The 5,162-nt window shown below is 37.1% G+C and overlaps 1 pseudogene; it reads right to left on the reverse strand.

The window, feature by feature from the left end:
* Window positions 1-3,400: 3,400 nt before the first annotated feature.
* Window positions 3,401-4,853, reverse strand: LOC140690161 (small ribosomal subunit protein uS10-like; annotated as a pseudogene).
* Window positions 4,854-5,162: the final 309 nt, after the last annotated feature.

Raw genomic sequence — 5,162 nt, forward strand, 5'->3', positions numbered from 1 at the left:
GACAGGTTGTGTCATATTAGCTAGTTATGTGACCTGAGGGAAATCTCATTTAAGTCTCGTCACCTCATCTGTAAAATAGGGATAACATAGTTGTGGAGTTTAAGTAGACATGATTAATTATGTTATTAATTGCTAATTAAGTAAGTAAACATACATCCACAGAGTTTAACATTGCACTCAATGACCATTAGAGCAGGCAGGAGAGGAGGAGTGACAGTCGTCAGCATGCTGAGACCTGCAGGAGCCTGGAGGACTACAGCTGAGCTGTTTTTCCTGGGATGAAAGAAGGGTTGCAGAACAGACACAGTGGGGACATAGTGCAGGACCCTCGAGAGCCAGAAGGAGCAGGGGGAATGAGCCTGCGGACAGAAGTGTGAGGCGTCATAAAGGAAGGAAAACGAGAATGCATTAAGTGGCTACCACGTACATTATCATATGAGCTCACTTACTCTTCACAACAGCTCCATTAAGACAGGAATTATTATCCCCACCATGGAGAAAAGGAAACTGAGGCTCAAAGAGGTGGACTTGCCAAGGATTATGTAAGTAGTAAGTGAACGCACTGAGATTCTAAGCCAGGTCTTTCTGTACAGTGTCCATGGCCTTCCTCCTACACCAGGTAAATCATTTCCAAGTCTTAGTAAATGGCCCATAAAAACAGTTCACCATCGGTAATAAGTAATTCTATACAACAAATAATTCTCTATGACTAATAGGGTTTTTATGCCTCTCAGCTCCCCTCTCCCACCAAAGCCCCAGTCACTCTATTAGAAAAAGAAAACGAAAAAGTAACAGGAAAGGAACACGTAATTGATTAGGATTACAGCTGGCACTTTAGATGCAGAGAAAATAAATGATTATCCAAGTTGAAGCTGAATGCTTGATAGCACCTTGTACTGTCATCCAGGAACAATTACCCCTCAGCTCTCATCTTTCTCCAGTTAAAATCCCTTAATGGTTTAAACATAATCTCCCAATCTACCTACCAAATTAAAACACAAAGTTCCAGGAATTTGAAGGAGGAAATTCATAGCGAGTGAGGGAATAATGGTGGCCAGCTTCTTGGCTTTTACCCTAGCTGGGTTCAAACCTTTCATTTCATATGTTAATTCACTACTTAGAGCCCAGGTAATAAATCTACTTAATCTCCAGGTAATATATAGACAAGAAAAAAAAATTCCAGGAATGATTCTCTTTAACCACTTTGTACTACAACAAACAGTAAAATCTGTGATTTGTGATTTATCTATTTCACTTTTTCTGAACTGTAGAGGTGTATGTTCAAGATATCTTATTCTTCTTGATTTTATATATATATGTGTGTGTGTGTGTTTTACATATGATGCACATATATATGTGCATATACTATCTAATCCAGCAACACAAAATTTTTTTCAGAAGTTACTATAGCCTAAAGGATGATACAATGTCTGTTTTTCATGTGCAAACTTTTGTGTGGACATGTTTTAAAATCGATTGGATAAATACCTAGGAATCTGATTGGTAGGAAGGGGTGTTGTATAAGACTATATTTAGCTTTGTAAGAAATTGCCAAATTGTCTCTCAAAGTAGCTGTATTATTTTGCATTCCCACAAATAGTGAGAGCTCTTGTTATTCATCCTGGCCAGCAATTAGTATTGTCAGGGTTGTTTTGTTTTTTTTTCTAATTTTATCCATTTGAATAGGCATGTAATGGTTTTAATGTGAAACTTCCTAATGACAAATGATGTTGAGCATCTTTTCATATGCTTATTTGCATCCGTATATTTTCTTTGATGAGGTTTCTATTAAGGTCATTTGCCCTGCTTTAATTGGCTTGTTTATTTTCCTATTGTTGAGAGTTCAAAATATTTTAAAATTTCCTTTGAGACCTCTTTTTGGATTCATATTGCTTAATTTCAAAATATTTGGCAATCTTCCAGACATATTTATTTCATTGATTTCTAATATAATTTTTAAATGACCTGAGAGCATACTTGGTATCACATCTGTTCTTCTAAATTTGTTAGTTTATTTTGTGACCCAGAATATGGGTCACAAAATATGTGCACTTAAGAAGAATGTGTATTCTGAAGTTTGCTGGTGGTGTGATAAATGTCAATTTTGTCAAGTTGGTTGATAATGTTGTTCAGACCATTTATATTCCTATTATTTTCTGCCTACTTGTTCTATCAATAACTATAAAGGCATGTTCAAGTCACCACTGATAACTATCGGTTTGTCTATTTGTCCTCTCAGATTCATCAGTTTTTCTCTCATTGTATTCTGAAGCTCTGGTATTAGGTGTGTACACCTTTAGGACTGCTATGTCCACTTGTAGAACCTTCCACTTTATCATTATGTAATCTTCTACTTTATTTCTGATAATTCTCCTTTTTCTGAAGTCTACTTTGACTGAATTTAATGTAGCTAATCTAGCTTTGTTTATCGTTTTTGTTTTCGTGTGCGGGGGGGTGGGGCAGATGGGTGACAGCCTTTGATTGGTAAGGTGTCCTCTGCTTTTTGAAAGTTTGCTTTACACCACCTCCTTTTTATGAAAGACCTATATTAGTGCCTGTTTCTGCTAACTGAAAGAATCTGCAGAGGAGTTTTGCTTTTGTAAAAATGGCAAAAAGCAAAAGCAGAGAGGAAAGGGGTGAGGGGCAAGACAGGGGCAGAAGACTAAGAGATACAAACTACTACATATAAAATAAATAAGTAGCGAGGATATATTGTAGTGCACAGCGGAATACAGCTATTATTTTGTAATAACTTTAAATGAAGTATAATCTATAAAAATATTGAATCACTGTGTTGTACATCCGAAACTAATATAATATTGTAAATTAACTATACTTCAATAAAAAAGAACTAGTGTTCAGCATTTTTCGCAGCATAGAGGTAGCACACCCCCAGCAGTGAGAGGGCACCACCAAGCTCCTTCCCCAAGAGACCTTCAGCATCTCAGCATCAAGCTGCCGCAGCTTTGAAATGTGCCCGTGAGCATCTGTGCTTTATCTCAATTTAATTTTTGCATCTGTTAGCAAGATGTGTCCTAAGGCAACTGCTTCTTCGCTGTAAGCCATTTTGGCTTATGAGAGGTTTCACAGGAACGCTCTATTTTTGGATAGAGGGGGTAACCTGTATTTGCTTTTACTTTCAATCTATTTATCTCTCTATATTTAAAGTGAGTCTTCCATAGACAACACATAACCGAGTCTTCTTTCTAAATCCAGTCTAGCAATCTTTGCCTTTTTACTGATGTATTTAGACATTTAAAGTGATTATTGTTACGGCTGGACTAAAATCTACTTCCTTGCTGTTTTCGACTTGTTCTATTTGGTCTTTCTTGCTTTTTTGTTTACTTTCTCCCTTCTCTGAATGATTTTATGATTCTATTTTATCTCCTAAAGTTACTTATTATTTATATCTCTTTTTTAAACAACCAATAATCAACTTATTAAAATAGTCGATGTAAGCAACTACAATGATGACTTCAATCTCTACTCCTGACTCAAAAAGGACAGAAGTAATCTGCTTAACATGCTTGGAACGGCTGTACAAGACAGTGTATCGCTTACAGATCCTCATCTGGAAATGCGGCAAGTCTTAGAACCTTCACCATGAAGAGTTTTTCTCATAATGATTCTCAATCTCGGAAGACATCCAAACCCATCTTTTCACTTTACTGTTCTTTTCCTTTGAGCCTCTGATCAAGTCAGCACACACCTTCCCCAGGGAATTTACGTGGGGGACAGTTAGGGTAATTCTCACTCAGTGAACCACCACGTCCGGTTCCACCAGTGTCTTTCTAGTATCAGTAAAAGCCGTGGCTGCCACGTGACTGTGGCATGATTTCCTGACTACTTCTTCCTCGGCAGGAAGGAACTGTGGTGAGTCAGGAGCAGTGGCCACAGTGTCTTTCTCCAGAGGTTTGATACTATTTTTTAATATTTAACTTTTTAATGATTAATGAGTTTACCTTCAAATAGTATTATACCCCCTCAGATACAATGTAACAATGTATTACTTTTACTAAGTAATAAACAGTTTTAATTTTTCCTTTACGTGGTTAGCTTTTAGAACTAAAAATTTAGAAAAATCCACTTTATCTTCATTATTCATTCTCTGTATTAACCCAAGTTCCTGATATCATATGTCTTCCACCCAAATACCTCCTTTAACACGTCTTGCAGAGTAGACCTGCGGTAATGAGTTACCTCAACTTTTGTTTGTCTTTGAAAAATATTTTCACTGGGGAGATGTCAGGTTTCTCCTTTTCAGAACTTTACAGACAGCATTTCATTGCCTTCATATTTACATGCTTTCTAATGAGAAGTCTGCTGTAATTTGCATCCTTGTTCACTTATGTAACATCGTTTTCTTTGGCTGCCTTCAGCTTTCAGAAGTTTGAATAGGATGTTCATAGGTGCTGGGTGTTTGAAAAATTCTTACTCATTATTTCTTCAAATATTTTTTCTGCCCTCTTCTCTTTTTGTTCTCCTGGAATTCCATTTATGCATATGTTAGGTTATTTGGTGTTGTCTGCAGCTCGTAGATGCTTTGTTCTGTTTTTTTATCATGCATTTTTTTCTCCCAGTGTTTCACTTTGGGTAATTTCTGTTGATCTATCCCCATTTTCAAGCTCACTGGCTCTCTTCAACTACATCAAATCAGATAAAATTACAGATAAAATTGCTGATGGCATTCTTCATCTGTTTCTGAATTATTTTCCTAAGATTTTCATTTTCATAGTTTCCATGTCTCTGCTCAAAGTACCTACCTGACCACGAACGTTGTCTCCCTGCTCCGTTAGCACCTTCAACCTATTAACCAAAACTATTTTAAATTTCCCATCGGACAGTTCCAACATCTAAGTCATATCTGAGTCTGACTCTGTTGACTCCTTTGTCATTTTAAACTGTGTTTTTAGTTCCCCCTTTGCATGCTAAAGTTTTTTGCTTAGAATTGGATGTATTGTACATGACAATAGATACTGAGATAGTTACAATTGGAGATGGGTACACCTTTCCTTCTGCTGGGCCGTTAGTGTAGGGTTCGTATCAGTCTGTTCAGGAGTTAGGCTGGTCTGAAGCTTCCTTCCTGCTTGGGTTTGGGTCTCACACTTAGCTTAGGTTTTTGTTCTTTGTGCAACAGACAGAGAATCTGTCTCTTGCAGCTC

The sequence above is a fragment of the Vicugna pacos genome, chromosome 29, assembly GCF_048564905.1.
Source record: "Vicugna pacos chromosome 29, VicPac4, whole genome shotgun sequence".
NCBI classification, from domain to species: domain Eukaryota; kingdom Metazoa; phylum Chordata; class Mammalia; order Artiodactyla; family Camelidae; genus Vicugna; species Vicugna pacos.